General features: G+C 45.4%; 1 protein-coding gene across 7 annotated transcripts in view; it reads left to right on the top strand.

Moving 5' to 3' along the window:
- The window catches only part of sugct (succinyl-CoA:glutarate-CoA transferase), a 404,067-nt gene that overhangs the window by 293 nt on the left and 385,242 nt on the right, over positions 1–18,532 (top strand). The window contains exon 1 of one of the 7 annotated variants that reach the window (XM_055633826.1): positions 15–76. The exons of the other annotated variants lie outside the window; for them this stretch is intronic. The gene's annotated coding sequence lies outside the window, so the exon portion shown is untranslated. Of the gene's footprint in view, positions 1–14; positions 77–18,532 lie in introns of those variants that run through there. 7 annotated transcript variants of the gene reach the window in all.

Raw genomic sequence — 18,532 nt, 5'->3', positions numbered from 1 at the left:
AAATATATATATTTTAAAAACACAATTGTAGCGCAAAAGAAGTTGACTCTCACCACCGTCCCGTCGATTACGACAGGTTTGTTTGACCCTCTCCCCTGACATCAGTCTGAAGCAAAGATCCCAGAGGATACTCCTAGTGTCTTTGGTCTGAACAAGTCGTTCTTTAGTAACTTGTCAGTTTCTTGTTGAACTACATTAACTCGACTCGAAACGTCACCCATTCCTTTCCTTTAAAATCTTTTTATTGTTTTTTTTTCCAAAAAACAAACAAAAATAAAACATAAAATACAGAGCAAAAAGATTAATGATAAACATAACAATGGTATTGATACTATAGGGATCAGGATTACATTAATAACAGGTATAACCTAATATGAGACCAGTGTCAAAATACACAATGAATATACACCTCTCCATGTGAATATAGTTAAATCTTTAAAAGGAAACATAAATGTTTTTTTTTTAAAAACACAAAGATAAAAAGACGAAAATAAAAATAAAAATAAAAAAGGAAAAAATAAAACCCCCTTAAACTAAAGAGAGAGAAAAAAATAAAAGTTGATAATAATAAAATAAGAAAACAAAGCAAAGCAAAACCGAATCTGAACTGAGAATTTCAACAATTTCAACAGTCTGTTTGTCGTCAAGTCCGTTCCACCCTATAGAGGAAAATAATTTTTATAACGGTTAAAGAGGGAGAAATTTATGTTGTATGAAAGTGTCCAAGTCTAATCAAATTTAACCAAGGGTTCAACAATGCCACTCCTGATTTTTTTTTCTAAATTTAAACATGATATTGTTTCAGAATACCACTGGAGGGGCCGGAGGGTTGGAGTCTTTCCAATTAAATAAAATAAATATTCTGGCGATTGTGGTAAAAGCAATCAACCGATGGGCGGAGCGGGACATGAATAGAATCTAACATTGGTAGCCCAAAAATTGCAGTAATAGGATGAGGTTGTAAATCTATACCTAAGACTACAGAAATAGTATCAAAAATTTCTTTCCAATATTTTTCCAAAAGAGGGCAGGACCAAAACATATGGGTCAGTGAGGCTACTCCAGAGTTACATCTGTCACAGGTAGGATTTATATGACCATAAAAAACGAGCTAACTTATCTTTTGACATATGAGCTCTGTGAACCACCTTGAATTGTATCAAAGCGTGTCTTGCACACATTGAAGAGGTATTAACTAATTGAAGAATCTTCTCCCATTTCTCTATAGATAAAGAAATTTGGAGTTTTCTTTCCCAGTCATTCTTAATTTTATCAAATGTATCACCCATTCCTTCTGTCCTGAGATGCTGCCTGTCCTCCAGCATTTTGTGTCTATCTTGTGGATCCACGACCTTCCTCTTCCAAAGTTAGCAGTCAGTTCCTGGGTTTTATTGACGTTGAGAGCAAAGTTGTTTTTGTTCTGGCACCATTTAGTCAGTCGAATGATCTCCCTCCTGTATTTCATTCAATAACAGTGGTGTCATAAGGTGATAGGAGCAGTATTAGGCTATTGAATGTATCAAGTTTACTCCGCCATTCAATCATGTCTGATCTATATCTCTTACTCATAACCTAATTCTCCCGCCTTTTCCCCATAACCCCTGACACCCGTATTAATGACTTGGCCTCCACAGCCGCCTGTGGCAAAGAATCCACAGATTCAGCACCCTCTGACTAAATAAATTCCCCCACATCTCCTTCCTAAAGGACCATCCTTTAATTCTGGGGCTCATACCTCTAGTCCTTGACCCTCCCACTAGTGGAAACATTATTTCCACATCCACTCTACACCTTGCACTATTCTGTATGTTTCAATGAGGTCCCCCCTCATTCTTCTAAACTCCAGTGAGTTCAGATCCAGTGCCGTCAAACTCTCATCATATGTTAACCCACTCATTCCTGGGATCGTTCTTGTAAACCTTTGGACTTTCTCCAGAGCCAGCAAAACCTTCCTCAGATATGTGCCCAAAATTGCTCACAATTCTCCAAACGTGGCCTGACCAGCACCCTGTAGAGCCTAAGCATTACATTATTTTTATTGTATTCTAGTCCTCTTGATATAAATGCTAGCAATTAAATGTTATTGGCAAACTTGAAAATTGTGTTATTTTAAGAAAGAACTGCAGATGCTGGAAAAATTGAAGGTAGACAAAAATGCTGGAGAAACTCAGCCGGTGAGGCAGCATCTATGGAGTGAAGGAATAGGCGACGTTTAGGGTCGAGATCTGAAGAAGGACCTCGACCCGAAAAGTTACCGATTTCTTCGCTCCATAGATGCTGCCTCACCCCACTGTGTTTCTCCAGCATTTTTGTCTATCTTAGAAAATTGAGTTGAAATTATATGGTTACACAGTCATGGGCATGCAGTGAGTCGAGAAGGGGGCTGAGCACGGCCTTGTGTTGCCCCTGTGAAGATGGCATGAAGAAGTGTTCTCCATTGAGTCATTATCATAATATCTCTTGAAAAGTATCAAACAAACACTCAGACTTGGTGTCCCTGTCGAAAAATCATCCAACTTGCTGGTGAAAAAAGAACAATATTATGAAAAATAATTGTCTGGCTATTATAGTCAATGGAGCCTTAAGGTGCTCCTGTGCTGACAGTTATCGAGAAGGAGGTGTTGCTGCCAATTCATACAGGTTGTGTTCGGCTGATGAGGAAGTAGAGGATCCATTTATAAAGAGATGCGCAGAGACCCAGTTCCGCGAGCTTGGTAACTAGTTTGGAGCGGATAATGGTGTTGAACGCCGAGCTGTAGTCTATGAGTAACTGCCTGATGTATGTGTTTTTATTGTCCAAGTGGTCCACTGTAGAGTGGAGAGACAGTGAGATCACATTCTCTGTTGACTTGTTGTGACAGTAGACAAATTGTAGTTGGTCCTTGTTGAGGTAGGAGTGGATATGACTAACCTCTCAAAGCACCTACAAACCCACTGACTCCCATAGCTATCTGGACTGGACTTCCCACCCTGTCTCCTGTAAGGACTCTATCCCCTACTCCCAATTCCCCCATCTACACCGCATCTGCACCCAGGATGAGGTGTTCCAGACCAGGGCATTGGAGAAGTCCTCATTCTATAGCAAATGGTGGTTCCCCTCTTCTATTATAGATGAGGCTCTCACCATGGTCTCCTCTATATCCAGCAGCTCCGCTCTTACTCTCCATCCCCCTACTCTTAACAAGGACACAGTCCCCCTTGTCCTCACCTTCCACCCCAGCAGCCGTCGCATTCAACATATAATCCTCCGACATTTTCACCACCTCCAACGAGATCCCACTATTGGCCACAGCCGTCGCATTCAACAATCCTCCAACATTTTCGCCACCTCCAACGAGATCCTACCACTGACAACATCTTGACAACATCTTCCAATCTCCCCTTTCTGCTTTCCACAGAGACCGTTCCCTCCGTAACTCCCTGGTCAATTCACCCCTTCCCACCCAAACCACCCCGGGCACTTTCTCTTGCAACCGCAGGAAATGCTACACTTGTGGCTTTACCTCCTCCCTCGACTCCATCCAAGGACCCAAGCAGTCTTTACAGGTGAGGCAGAGGTTCACTTGCATCTCCTCCAACCACATCTACTACATTCGCTGTTCCAGGTATCAACTTCTCTATAATCGGCGAGACCAAGCATAGGCTCGGCGGTTGCTTCGCCCATCACCTCCACTCAGTTCGCACTATGATCTTCCGGTGGCTCAGTACTTCAACTCCCCCTCCCATTCCGAATCAGACATTTCTGTTCTAGGCCTCCTCCAGTGAGACCAGCGCAAATTGGAGGAACAGCACCTAGTATTTCGCTTGGGTAGTTTACTTGGAAGTCATTGGTATGAACATTGACTTCTCTAATTGCAGATAGTCCTTGCTTTCACCCTCCTTCCTCTCCCTCTTCCCAGCTCTCCCCCAAGCTTACTGTATCTGTAATCGATGAACAGCATTCTTACGTAAGTGTCTCTGTTGTCGAGGTGGGAGAGGGCGGAGTGAAGTGCCGTTGAGATGGCATCCTCCGTACTCCTGTTCTTGTGGTAGGCAAACTGACAGGGATCCAATGTGGGGGGTAGGCAGCCTTTGAGGTGTTCCAGGAACAGCCTCTCGAAGCACTTGGTGATGATGGGAGTAAGTGCAACTGGGCGGAAGTCGTTGAGGCTTGCCGCAGTGGAGTGTTTTGGCACCGGCACGATGGAGGTGGTTTTAAGGCACGTGGGGACAACTGATTGGGCAAGTGACAGGTTGAAGATATCAGTCCAGACGTCCGTCAGCTGCGCAGCACAGGCCCTGAGTGATCGGCAGGGAGCACAGCCTTGATGGCGGTCTGTAGATTGTCCCTGTCGAAGCGGCCATAGAAGTAGTTAAGCTCCTCAAGGAAGGAGGCGTCGCTGGATGTGGGGGTGGTGTTGGTGGGTCTATAGTCTGTGATGGCCTGGATGCCTTGCCACATGCGTCGGGAGTCGGAGTGGTTGTTGAAGTGCTCCTCAATCCTGAGCTTATGGCAGTGCTTGGCCTTCTTTGATGCCCCTCTTCAGGTTAGCCCTGGATGAACTGTAGGCTCAAGCATCGCCTGACCTGAAAGCGGTGTCCCCGTGTTTTCAGCAGTAGCCTGACCTCTCTTTTCATCCATGGCTTCTGATTCGGGAATATGGTCACCCGTTTGAGGGAGGTGACACTATTGATGGTGGAGTTTATAAAGTCCAGAACGGAGGATGTGTAGGAATCAATGTCCGTGTGGGAGTCAAGGGTGGCCTGGGCTGCAAACGCCTTCCAGTCAGTGTTTCCAAAACATTGCTGAAGTGTGGAGTCCGCTTCCTCTGACCAGACTTTAAATGTCCTCACAGTGGGTTTAACCCGTCTGATGAGTCTCTAGCACTCTGGTGCCAGGATAACAGCCTCCTCTTGAACATCAAAAAAACGAAGGAGCTGATCATGGACTTTAGGAGGGCACATCATCCGAGGACGTACACTCCATTGAGGATAAATGGGGATCCTGTGGATAGGGTGAACTGTTTTAAATATCTGGGAGTCCACATCTCTGAGGATATGACATGGTCATCACACGCCTCAGCACTCGTGAGTAAGGCAAGGCAGCGCCTTTACCACCTCAGGCAATTGAGGAAATTCAGAGTGTCTCCGAGGATCCTCCAGTGCTTCTACGCAGCGGCGGTGGAAAGCATCTTGTCCGGGAACATTACCATCTGGTTTGGGAATTGCTCTGCCAAGGACAAGAAGGCTCTGCAGAGAGTAGTGCGTTCGGCCGAACGCACTATGGGAACTTCACTCACCCCCCTGCAGGAACTATACAACAGGAGGTGCAACTCCAGAGCAAACAAAATCATGAGAGACCCCTTCCACCCCTGCAACGGACTGTTCCAGCCGCTACGGTCAGGCAAACGCCTCCGTGGGGTGAGAACGGAGAGGTTGAGAAGGAGTTTCTTCCCAGAGGCAATTCGGACTGTAAACGCCTATCTCTCCAGGGACTAACTCTACAGAACGTTTTTCCGTTCATTATTTATTATGTAAAAGAATATGTGTGTTATGATTGTGTTTATAATTTGTTTGGTTGTTTTGTTGTTTGTCTTTTGCACAAAAGTCCGCGAGCATTGCCACTTTCATTTCACTGCACATCTCGTATGTGTATGTGACAAATAAACTTGACTTGACTTGACTTGAGTGGGGAGTACTTAGGGAGCAGGAACAATGAGAGGTGATCAGACTGACCAAGGTGGGGGAGGGGGATGGCTTTTTAAGCTTCAGCCATGTTAGTGTAGACTTTGTCCAGTGTCTTGTCTACTCTAGTGGCGAAGGAGACATATTAGTGGAATTTGGGGAGTACAGTCTTCAGGTTGGAGTGATTGAAGTCACCCGCAACAATGAAGGCTGCCTCGGGGTTGTGTGTCTGTTGCTTGCTAAGGGCAGTATGCAGCTCTTTCATTGCAAGCTTGGCATTAGCATCAGGAGGGATATAGGCTGCAGTCACAACAGTGGAGGTAAACTCTCTGGGCAAATAGAACGGCCTGCATCTAACCAAGAGGAATTCAAGGTTAGCTGAGCAGTGACTCGATGATGGTGGAGTCCGTGCACCATGCTTTATTTACATAAATGCACAGACCCCCACCTCTGGTCTTACCGGAGTAGTCCTGTCCGCTCGGAGTAAATGATGCCCCGTAAGCTGGTCGGATGGTGTTCATGGGAACATAATCCTCCACACATTTAGTTATGAAGTTGGTAATAACTGTGGCGTTTTCTTTCAGGTCCGTTACCAAGTCCTTGAACATTAGCCAAAACACCGAATCCCAAGGAATCTGGAGTCGTTCTCCAGCCTCCCCTTCAGTCACTGCGTATATGCAGGATGAAGTAGCACAGTTGAATGCTTTCCAAAGCTGAATGATTTCCCAAAGTGAGGGTGAGGGATGGAGAAATAGGCATCTCTGATGGTTGTATAGCAGTGGTGATGGGTGTTTGATCCTCTGGTGCTGCAGAGCACGTGCTGGTGGCAGTCAGGGCGTGCTTTCTTCCGGCCGCCTTTGTTGACGTCCTGGGCTATGATGGTAAAGGCGTTCCTGATGTGGCCTCTTGTATATCGGTGAGACCAAGGGTAGACTCGGCGATTGTTTCGCAGAACACTTGTGCTTGGTCCACCAAGGCTTACCGGGTCACCTGGTTGCCAATCATTTTAACTACCCATCCTGTTCCCATACGGACCTTTCTGTCCTGGGGCATTATCATTGCCAGAGGCCACACGCAATACTGGAGGAACAGCACCTGATATTCTGCCTGTGTAGCTTACGATCCAATGGTGTGAATATTGGAATCTCCCACTTTAGGTAACCTCTTGCAACCCAATTCCCCCCCCACCCACCCCCCCCCCCCCCCTTTTTTTTCTTCCCCACACTTTCCTTTCTTCCTCCACTGCTCTGCACCCTTCTCTGTGCCCCACGTGAGCTCCCCTTCCCACCCCACCACATTCCTTCCCCCGGCTTCACAATTAGCAACTGTTCAGTCCTTTTGCCTCGCACCTTCTGTTTTTCTCATCTCCGGCCGGAGATCATCTGCCTATCAAACTCAGCATACTCCCCAATCTGTGTGTCACCTATTACTTCCCACACTTTGCTTGCCTCCTCTCTTCAAGCTTTCTTAATCCTCCACCCCCTCCCCTTTCCACCCCACCTCCCTACATTCAGTCTGAAGAAAGGTCCTGACCCGAAACATCACCTATCCATGTTCTTCAGGGATGCAGCCTGACCCGCTGATTGCTCCATCACTTTTTTTCCATCTATTGTTTGCTGGTTTATTTCCACTTTTTGTTAATACTGGCTGCTTCCCCGCTGCTCTTTCAATTCTCAATCTGAATCGTCGACTGACCATCTTCCTTCACAAGTGCTATCCTGACCTGCTGAGTTCCTCTCAGCTGTTCTCCAGCTGAAGATTCACGCATGTGCAGCCTCCAGTGCTTCCACCTGATATTCCCCATGGAAGACACATCCTAGATGTGTCATCGATTGCATTACAAAACATTTCCTTATTTCCCATTCGTCAAAATAGTTGCATGTCCTAGAATTATCGCCACCTCCATCGTGACCCCACCACTCGCCACATCTTCCTGTCTCCCCCCCGTCTGCTTTCCGCAAAGACCCCTCCCTCCGTAACTCCCTGGTCAATTCTACCCTTCCCACCCACACCACCCCCTCCCCGGGCACTTTCCCTTGCAACCGCAGGAAATGCTACACTTGTCGCTTTACCTCCCCCCTCGACTTCATTCAAGGACCCAAGCAGTCGTTCCAGGTGCGACAGAGTTTCACCTGCACCTCCTCCAACCCCATCTATTGCACCCGCTGCTCTAGATGTCAGCTGAGCGTAAGCTTGCGATCGTTTCGCCGAACACCTCCACTCGGTCCGCATTAACCAACCTGATCTCACTGTGGCTCAGCACTTCAACTCCCCCTCCCATTCCGATTCTGACCTTTCTGTCCTGGGCCTCCTCCATGGCCAGAGTGAGGCCCACCAGAAATTGGAGGAGCAGCACCTCATATTCCGCTTGGGCAGTTTGCACCCCAGCGGTATGAACATTGACTTCTCCAATTTCCGATAGCCCTTGCTGTCTCCTCTCCTTCCCAGCTCTCCCTCAGCCCTCTGGGCTCCTCCACTTCCTTTCTTCTTCCCCCCCCCCCCCCCCCCCCCCCCCCTGCATCAGTCTGAAGAAGGGTTTCGGCCCGAAACGTTGCCTATTTCCTTCGCTCCATAGATGCTGCCGCACCCGCTGAGTTTCTCCAGCATTGTTGTCTTTATCTTCGGTGTAAACTAGCATCTGCAATTCCTTCCTACACAGTTATATGCCTATTCAGATTTTACTGTTTATGGCATGGATCCACAAAGATGCAGGTGATCAGTGTCTGATGCAAGGAGGTGTTTCCATAAAGGATCATTAACAATTAATATTTAAAAATTAACAGTGTGGCTTATGTCAAATGGAGTTATTGTCAACACATTCTTGGGGCTATCAGACAGTAATTTAGGCAGATGGAAACTTTTTGCAGAATATTTACTGTGATTTTCTTTTTCTTTTGCTCTGCCTAGATGTTTTTGTGAAGGTTTTGTGGATTTAAGAAACACAAGCCTGCAAATTAGTTAAACTAGTACCAAATGGGTGAAGGAGCTGCACAGCACAGCAACAGGTCTGTTGGTCCTCTAAAGGGCCTGTCCCACGAGCATGCGACTCCATGCGGCAAGCGCGACCTAACGTGGTCGCTTGAGCCGTACGGCCTCGCGGGGCCGGTCCCACTTTGATCGCCGGAGCCGTATGGAGTTGTGCGGAGCTGGTCCCGACATCGCGCGAGGCTCCGAAAAACTGATCGTGTTCAAAGATTCCGCGCGGCAACGGCCTGCTGGCCCGCAGCTGCCTCGACGCCGTACGCACCGCCTCAACGGGCATACGCAGCGTTTTAACGCCGTACGTCACGCGCGAACTTCCCGCGGACTTCGCTCGAACTTCACGTCACTCAATCGACCTCTGCGTGGCCCATGCTTTCCGGTTTGGTCGCGCTCTCCGCATGCAGGTGCATGCTGGTGGGACCGGCCTTGTACGGGGATCACTCGACCCCCGCGTGGCCCCCGCTTCCGGTTTGGTCGCGCTTGCGCATGCAGGTCGCATGCTCGTGGGACAGGCCCTTTAGTCACATCAGCTATTTTGGCATCTTGAGCTAGTCTAATTTGCCTGTATCTAGCCCATATCCCTCTACACCCTTCCTATCCATGTTTGTCCAAATATCTTTTGAAAGTTGTAATTATATCTACTTCTATAGATTCATCTGGCAGCTTCTTACAGACACAGACGACCCTCTGGATGAAGAAGTTGCCCATTTGGTCCCTCTTAAATATCTCTCTTTTCACCTTAAGCGTATGTCCTCTAGTTTTCTAATATTTTATGCTGAGAAAATGACTGAGTGTTAATTTTATGCACTGGATTGCCAAAGTATTTAGTTAGAAAACTACAGCAATGGAATAGGCTCTGCAGCAGTATTACTAGTTATTATAATTCATTTTCATAATTGAATGCATAATCAGATAATTGGCATAAACAAATGACTGACGTTGTCTTTTCAATACTAGCATAGGATAAATTCCTTTATCATCATATATTTCAGAATCAGTCAGATTTTATTCGCCAAGTATGTTTTGCAACATACGAGAAATTTCCTTGGCCAGGTCAGTCATACAATTAAAAGCAACAGATCACATTTTAACATGAACATCCACCACAGTGACTCTGACACATTCTTCACTGTGATGGAAGGCGAAATAAAGTCCAAGTCCTTCATTTTGTTCTTCCTCAGTCGGGGGCCTTGAGCCCTCCGTTGGCGGGACGGTCTTGACTCCCGTAGCCGGCGGCGTTCGGGCCCTCCCCCCTCCCCCCACATAAAACAAACCGAAGTACATTAAAACAAACTTTTAACAAATACTAAAAATAACAAAAAGATGAAAAAACGAGCAGACTGCCGGCAGGGCTGCCATCTCCCCGGCGCCCCTGTTGGTCTTATTTTACCACTTATGATTCATTATTGATTGCTCATGTAGTAAAAACAGCTTTGTTGGATCATCGAAACAAAAAAAAAGCTGGAAACACTCAGCAGGTCAGGCAGTATCTGTGAAAAGAGAAACGGATAATATTTTTTGTTTCAAAAATCAACTTTATTCACAATAAAAAATATTTGCAAATCAAAAATTGTGCAAAATGTCTTCATGTCTATACATTCAATAGCGTCATACTCAGTCGTGTTTGCACCTATCTTTAAAGGAACAACTTTGCCGCTCATGTGGCACCCTGTGGGGTGATATCCATTCCTTTGTTTGAGAGGTGTTCCCACTGAACTTTGCCGTTCAACGTTCAATAGCGGAAGGACCCCAAGCTGTGGTCCTTCCCCATAAAGCCTTTGCGTTAGTTGCAGCAATGTATCCCTCAGCATGTACTCCTGCAGTCTGGAATGGGCTAGTCGCCAACGTTGCCTGATGGACATCTGGCTCTGTCAGGATACCAAAAGGTTTCGGGCAGGCCAAAGGGAGACTTTCAACAGGTTGATTGTCTTCCAGCAATGAGTCTCTCAGAGTCCTCTGTTACGGAGCTGTTTGGCATCGATTGTGATGAAGGCCCATTCATTCTTCTCTAGACCCTCTTCACAAACTCACACTCTGCAATGAAGAGGGCAACCGTCTCCTTTTCATAGCAGCCATCCTGAGAGCAATGTGCATCCAATGTAAGACTCCAATGATACAGGAAGGATCTGTCTGGGATGGCCCCTCTCACCCGCAGCCAAATGAGATGTTGGTGGTTTTTGGTGCATTCTGGCGATGCGTTTCTCAAGACACACTGGTCAGCCTGCTGAGGGAACCACTCGCAGGATCCATTGAGTCCTTATCCTGTGGTGCCTGCAGGATGTTTCGTGCTGACCACTTCCCAATGGACTTGTGGTCAAAGATGTTGGTCTGGAAGAACTTTTCCAGTGGCACAGTAATGTCCAGCTGACTGGCACATTGCGTGGCATCAGTGTTGGGGCCCATCCTTTACGGGTTACAGGGGGGTGACTAAGGTGCACTGGCTCTATGCTCAGCCTGATGCAGCTACACACAAAGGTTGCCGACAGGATGAGGATGATGGGGGTTTTGCCACTATTTTCAGTGGACGTACATTGTGACCCTGTTAAATCTGCTCCATGTTGGATCACGTGGCAGACCCTTCAGCAGAGTCAGGAAAGAGGTCTGATGCCGCATCTCTGTCTTGAAAGATTAACTGTTTCCCCTTTCACAGATGCTACCTGTCACGGCATTTGCAGCTTTTATTTCACATTTTCAACATCTCACCTATGTGGGTTTTCTCTGGGAGCTCCGGTTTCCACCCACACTCCAAAGATGTACAGGTTTGTAGGTTAATTGGCTTTGTTAAAACTATAAATTGTCCCTAGTGTGTGTAGAATAGTGTTAATGTACGGGGGTCGCTGGTTGGCATGGACTCGGTGGGCCGAAGGGCCTGTTTCTGCGTTGTATCTCTAAACTAAACTAAACGAAACATAACAATTGGTGTTGATTGGGAAAGAAAGGAGACGGTAAAATAAAAGGGGAAACAATTGTTTGCAGTCTGTTCCACCATCCAATGACCTAGTTCACCAGACTGAGATGTGACCTCTTGATCAGTCTTTGGCTGTATGCTTGGATTCTGGCATCCTGAGAAGCCACTTCCTGAAGGTCTGAGACATTTTTTTTTATAGCAGTCAGACACTTTGCTGATTATAGAAAACCAAAGTCAGCTTCTACATAAACAATTATAAATCATAAACTATGGAGGGTTAAAGCCAGTTCAGTCTCTAGAACAAAAGAATGCAAATTATATTTATTGGATGTAGTTATCTTTTACTTTTAAGTTTTGTTGGCTGCCAGCATTCCCATGTAGCTTCTTTCTCCAGTATAACTCTGTTTATATCAGCAATGACTTAAAGACACAAAATGCTGGAGTAACTCAGCGGGACAGGCAGGAATGGGTGACGTTTCGGGTTGAGACATTTCTTCAGACTGAGAGTAAAGGGCTTGTCTCACTTTCCCGAGTTATTCACAAATTCTCCTGAGTTATTCACGAATTCTCCTGAGTTTTCAAACTCGCGGAATGTTCTTAACGAGTCCGTAGGAGTTCGTGGATATATCGTAACGGCTCGTTATGCCAGCCGTAGGTACTCGGGGCTATTTTTTTTACTCGTGGGCATTTTTCATCATGCTGAAAAAACGTCCCAACTTACATGATGCCCTGAGTACCTATGGCTGCCATAACGAGCCGCAACAAAATATCCACGGACTCCTATGGCCTCCTACGGACTCGTTACGAACATTATGCGAGTTTGAAAACTCGGGAGAATTCGTGAATAACTCAGGAGAATTTGTGTATAACTCGGGAAAGTGGGACAGGCCCTTAAGGGGATAGGGAGACACTGAGAAATGGTAAAGTGTGAAAACAAGAGATCAAAGAGGACAAAGTTCAAGGAAAATGTTAGTGGATTCAAGCCAACAGCCAACTCTCCGATTTTGTAGATGGACACAAAAAGCTGGAGTGACTCAGCGAGTCAGACAGCATCTCTAGAGAAAAGGAATAGGTGACGTTTCAGGTCGAGATCCTTCAGATTTTGTAAACTTGCATTGCAGAGTAGTATGGAAGTACTGGATCTTTTGGATGAGATGGGGTCTATACAATTGCATCGTACTATTCGAAGAAGAATAGACTATACTTCAAAATGTGTTCATTGGATTTGAAAGATTTTGGGAGATTGCAAAATAGCTACATAAATCATACTGGTAATATGTGCTTTGGAAACTTGAGCTTCGGAGCCCACAAGGTAGACCCGTTTTCTGCAGTTTTGAGTGAATCCAGCATAAATTAAATGCAGGGTTTTGAATGAGATGTTAAACTGAGTTTCCATTTCCATTTTGGCAGGAGAACTTCAGTGATAAAGAAATGGCAGAGGAGTTGAATAACTTTTTTGCATCAATCTGAAGATGGAAATCACCAGTAACCTCCTTGAAATTCAAGAGAGTCAGGCGGTGGTAATTAGTGGCTATTACTAAGGAGAAGGTGCTTGGGAAGCTGAAAGGGCTGAAGGTGGATAAGTCACCTGGACAGGATGGACTGCACCCTCGGGTTCTGAAAGAGGTGGCTTTAGAGATCGTGGAGGTATTAATAATGATATTTCAAAAATCACTAGAGCCAGGACTGGTTCCAGGTGATTGGAAAATTGCCAGTATTACCCCAGGAGCAAAGCAGAATAGTGGGAACTATAGGCCAGTTAGTCTGACTTCAATGATTGGTAAGATTTTACAGTTCATTATAAAGGATCAGGTTACGGAATACTTTAGTCAAAGGATGGTGAATCTGTGGAATTTTTTGTCAAGAAGGCTGTTGATGGATATTTTTAAGGCAGAGAAAGATAGATTCCTGATTAGTTTGGGGGTCAGGTGTGATTGGGAGAAAGCAGGAGAATGGAGTTAGGAGGGCGGGATAGATCAGCCATGATTGAATGGCGGAGTACACTTGATCAGCCGAATGGCCTAATTCTGCTCCTATCCCTTATGACCTTCCTGATGGGTATAAAAATAAATTAATTTCACTGTTTCAAGAAATGCAGAAAATTTCTCTAAGTCCTCACCAAGGCAGTGCTTCACATTAAGTATGAAATAAACTGTTAAACTTTATGCTTTTTGTGTGAATAGAGTGTGAAAATTATCTACATCATTTGCCTCCATAGCTGTTTTGAAAACACTTTGTCAATTAGATAATTGGGCACATTCTATAAAATCAGCCTAATTTCACACAGACTCTTTTTCACACAGAGAGTTGTGAGTCTGTGGAATTCTCTGCCTCAGAGGGTGGTGGAGACCAGTTATCTGGATACTTTCAAGGGAGAGTTAGATAGGGCTCTTAAAGATAGTGGAGTCAGGGGATATAGAGAGAAGGCAGGAATGGGTACTGATTGGGGATGATCAGCCATGATCACATTGAATGGTGGTGCTGGTTCGAAGGGCCAAATGGCCTACTCCTGCACCTATTGTCTATTGTATATTGTCTATAATTTTGGCACGGAAGGCCATTGAGTCCCTGACAATACATTGCAGAGCAATCCCATCAAATTCATATCCCTACTTTCTTTGTGTCATCTTGATAGACCTCGTCCAGAGGTTTTTTGGGACAAGAATAACCACAAATTCAACTCAAACAGTCAAGCAGCACCTGGGGACAGAGAAATTGAATGCTTTGAGTCGGGGATCCTTCCTCAGAACTGGGAGAAACATGGTTGGTTGTCAGTTTACAAGGCAGAGCCATTTGGGGGGGGGGGGGGGGGGGGGGGGGGGGGGGGGGGGGGGGGGGTAAGGGGGGGAGTAAGGTGTAAGACATATGGAGGTAATTGAAGACAGATAAGCAAGAGCACTGCTGATTTCACTCAACTTCGCTCCTCATCTTACAGTTTTTGTCTTTTCATTTCTGGCCTTTGTCCACCTATGTGCCATTCCAAACTCCCCTCATCTATAAGATCGACACGAAATGCTGGAATTGCAAAATACAATAAGACTGCGGAAGGGTCTCAAACTGAAACGTCACCTATTCCTTCTCTCCAGAGATGCTGTCTGACCCGCTGAGTTACTCCAGCTTTTTGTGTCTATCTTCAGTTTAAACCAGCTTGTGCAGTTCCTTCCTACATCTATATCTACATATCACTTACAGTGTTTTGTCCTGCCCCATCTCTTTCCCAGCTTTCTCCCCACTACCACAATTAGTCTGAAGAAGGGTCCAGACCTGCAGTGTCATCTATAATGTCTTCCAGAGATGCTGCTTGACCTGCTGAGCTACTACAGCACTGTTTTGTTTTCAGCATAAATACTGATCATTACGGAGGAATTTTAAAGAAACAGTGAGAGAAAGCTTGTTAATGCAAAATTATGGTAAAGTTGTTTATCTGATGTTGGAAAATTCGCTATTAATTTTGGTGGATAGGAATCTAAAGGCAGATAGACTCAAAATGCTGGAGTAACTCAGTGGGACAGGCAGCTTCTATGGATAGGAGAAGGGTCTCGATCCAAAACGTCACCCATTCCTTCTCTCCAGTGATGCTGCCTATCATGGACCTCCCATAATGAGGCAACGGCCAAGAAAGCACAGTAATGCCTCTACTTCCGAAGAAGGCTTAGGAAGTTTGGCATGTCCCCAACAACCCTCACCAATGCGCCATAGAAAGCATTTTATCGGGATGAATAACAGCTTGTTTTGGGAACAGCTCCATCCAAGACTACAACGAATTGCAGCAAATTGTGGACGCAGCCCAGACCATCAAACAAACCAACCTCCCTTCTATTGACTCTATTTATACCTCACACTGCCTCAGCAAGGCCAGCAGATTAATCAAGGATGAGTCGCACCCTGGCCACTTCCTCTTCTCCCCTCTCCCATCAGGCAAAAGGTATAGAAGTGTGAAAACGCACACCTCCAGATTCAGGGACAGTTTCTTCCCAGCTGTTATCAGGCAATTCAATCATCCTACCGCAGTCAGAGAGCAGTCCTGAACTACTATCTACCTCATCAGGGACCCTCGGACTATCTTTGATCGGACTTTACTGGCTTTACCTTGCACTAAATGTTATTCCCTTATCATATATCTGTACACTGTGAATGGTTCGATTATAATCATGTATTGTCTTTCCACTAGCTGGATAGCATACAACAAAAGCTTTTCACTGTACCTCGGTACACGTGACAATAAACTAAATTAAACTAAAAGATGTAGCAGAGAGTTTTAAAACAATTGTAATAAGATGGGATCAGGTAGCATTGAAGATATTGCACTGTCTTATTTTGCTATTAATTGAAAATGTTCCAGAGCAGCTCTTCTTTTCTTATTCTTGTCGGAAAAGGTTTAATAATAACTGGTCCCAATGTGTTAAGTCAGTTGAAAGCTGTACTTTAACTTTGGGGTATATTTAAATTATCACTGCCATTTTCCTCCTCTTGTAGATTATTGCTCTTTGCTAAAGCCAACATCTGTTGATGGTAAGCTCTACTGATTCCACCGAGTTAATTTTTCTTTAGGTTATGTTAGGTATAAATGGCTTTTGAACCCCAAATGTAATCATGTAAAACTCTAGAATTCCAAAACTTCCTGTCAATGTTGTTCAGTCACAGTATCCATTTTATCACATCACCCCTCTGCGGAAATATGCCATGTTCTGTGTGGTATTTAACCAGCTCAGCCTGTACCTAATGTGTAGGAAGGAACTGCAGATGCTGGTTTACACCTAAGATAGACACAAAATGCTGGAGTAATTCAGCGGGACAGGCAGCATCTCTCGAGAGAAGGAATGGTCTCAACCTGAAAACGTCACCCATTCCTTCTATTGAGAGATACTACCTGTCCGGCTGAGTTACTCCAACATTTTATGTCTTATCAGCGTCTGATAGATTAGTCTCTGCAGCTTTGGTATTTCATTCAAAGGTGAGCATCTCTGGCAGTGACTCATGCTGACCGTGACTGAAACATGCATTTCAGAGTATGTGTTGCATTTTCATTCAGTCTCTACCTTGTTTGTGTGATTTCCAATATTGAGTGAAGAGATGCTTTGGGTTGAAAGAATTCCAAACTCGGAGACCAGTATAATTTTATTTAAAACCTTCTAATTGTTCTCTCGTACTGTCTTGGCACCCAAGCCACAGCCTTCTTACTCAGCGTTACCAACACAACCAGTCGAGTACTGGGTTAGTGCCTTCATCATAGAAACATAGAAAATATGTGCAGGAGTAGGCCATTCGGCCCTTCGAGCCTGCACCGCCATTTAATATATTCATGGCTGATCATCCAACTCAGTATCTTGTACCTGCCTTCTCTCCATACCCCCTGATCCCTTTAGCCACAAGGGCCGCATCTAACTCCCTCTTAAATATAGCCAATGAACTGGCTTCTGTGGCAGAGAATTCCACAGATTCACCACTCCCTGTGTGGAAAAATAATTCTCATCTCGGTCCTAAAAGACTTCCCCCTTATCCTTAAACTGTGACCCCTTGTTCTGGAGGTGCATGAAAACCATCGCTTTTCAAAACTAAAGATGCTACTTTTTCTAGTTATTTCTTCCTCCAGAATGTTTCGAGATACAGAGATACAGCGTTGAAACAGGCACTTCGGCCCAATGGGTCCGCACCGACCAGAGATCCCCGCACATTAACATTATCCTACACTCACCAGGGACAATTTTTACATTTTACCAAGCCAATTTGCCTACAAACCTGTACATCTTTGGAGTGTGGGAGGAAACCGAAGATCTCGGAGAAAACCCACGCAGGTCACGGGGAGAACATACAAACTCCGTACAGACAGCACCCGTAGTCAGGATCGAACCTGGGTCTCCGGCGCTGCATTTGCTGGAAGGCAGCAACTCTACTGCTGTGTCACCTTGACCGCCCTAGTGTGTTGTATGTACGTCAGCAAAAAACAAAGTGCTGGAGGAACTCAATGGATCAGGCAAAATCTATGGACTCGACAATCAACGTTAGTGGTCGGGTCCATTCTTCAGACAGACGCAGTAGGGGAGGAAAGGCTGGAAAAGAGAGGTTGGGGTGGACCAAAGTCTTGCAAGTGGTGGACACGAGTGAGGGTGGAGGAGTAATTGGCTGATGGGTGGAGATTGTGAAGGAGGTGAAAAGGAGACAAACGTGGTCAGACAAAGGAAATAATGGAAGAGTAATGTAAAAGCGGTGGGCTAGGGGTGGAAGGTGACAAGGGGAGGGGGAAAAGATGGATAAAAAGGAAATGGGGTTCTCAGGGACGGGAGGGTGAAGAAATGAGTATACGGAGAAGGGAAAAGGAGAAAGGGATGGTGAAGGAAAAGGGGAGGGGGGGATGGTAGAGGATGCTGGGTTATTACTTGAATTCAATGTTTACCTTCCCCTCCCCCCCACCCCTGGTGAGCACTCATTCCGCCCACCATCTTCCAGCAATCCAAGTAAGAATTTCATTGTTGCTTTTAGGTACATATCTATATTACTAAAAGTCTGATCTTGACCACTTCCTGGTGTTCTCTATATTGATTTTAGAAAAAAAACTGCCACTTACGGCTGTGATGTTTGGCCATCTTACTCAGTCCCCTTCCGCTGCGCAGGACAAGAGGATTTTTCCCATCGATTAAAAATAAAAGAGCTATCTGTGTTTAAAAAATGTTGAGATTCTCTCTCCTGAAGGCCACGCCCCTTCCGGGACTATAAAATCCAGAAATGTTGAATGCCTCAGTCAGTCTCTGCAAGATGGGGGAGCGAGAGGGTCACGTCTCTCAGTCTGAGCTGTGAATAACACTGAACACATGTCTACTAAACTGTGAGTGGTTTTACTGAACTCTCAGTGCCTTTAATGTGGTTTGAAAATATGGTTTGGAAATGCTAAAGATGTGTTGTCTTCGGTTTGGAAATGCTAAAGCTGTGTTGCCTCTGGTTTGGAAATGCTAAAGCTGTGTTGCCTAATTAAAGTTGCCT

The sequence above is a fragment of the Leucoraja erinacea genome, chromosome 4 (assembly GCF_028641065.1).
Source record: "Leucoraja erinacea ecotype New England chromosome 4, Leri_hhj_1, whole genome shotgun sequence".
NCBI classification, from domain to species: Eukaryota; Metazoa; Chordata; class Chondrichthyes; order Rajiformes; family Rajidae; genus Leucoraja; species Leucoraja erinaceus.
This window is presented reverse-complemented; position numbering and strand designations above follow the sequence as displayed.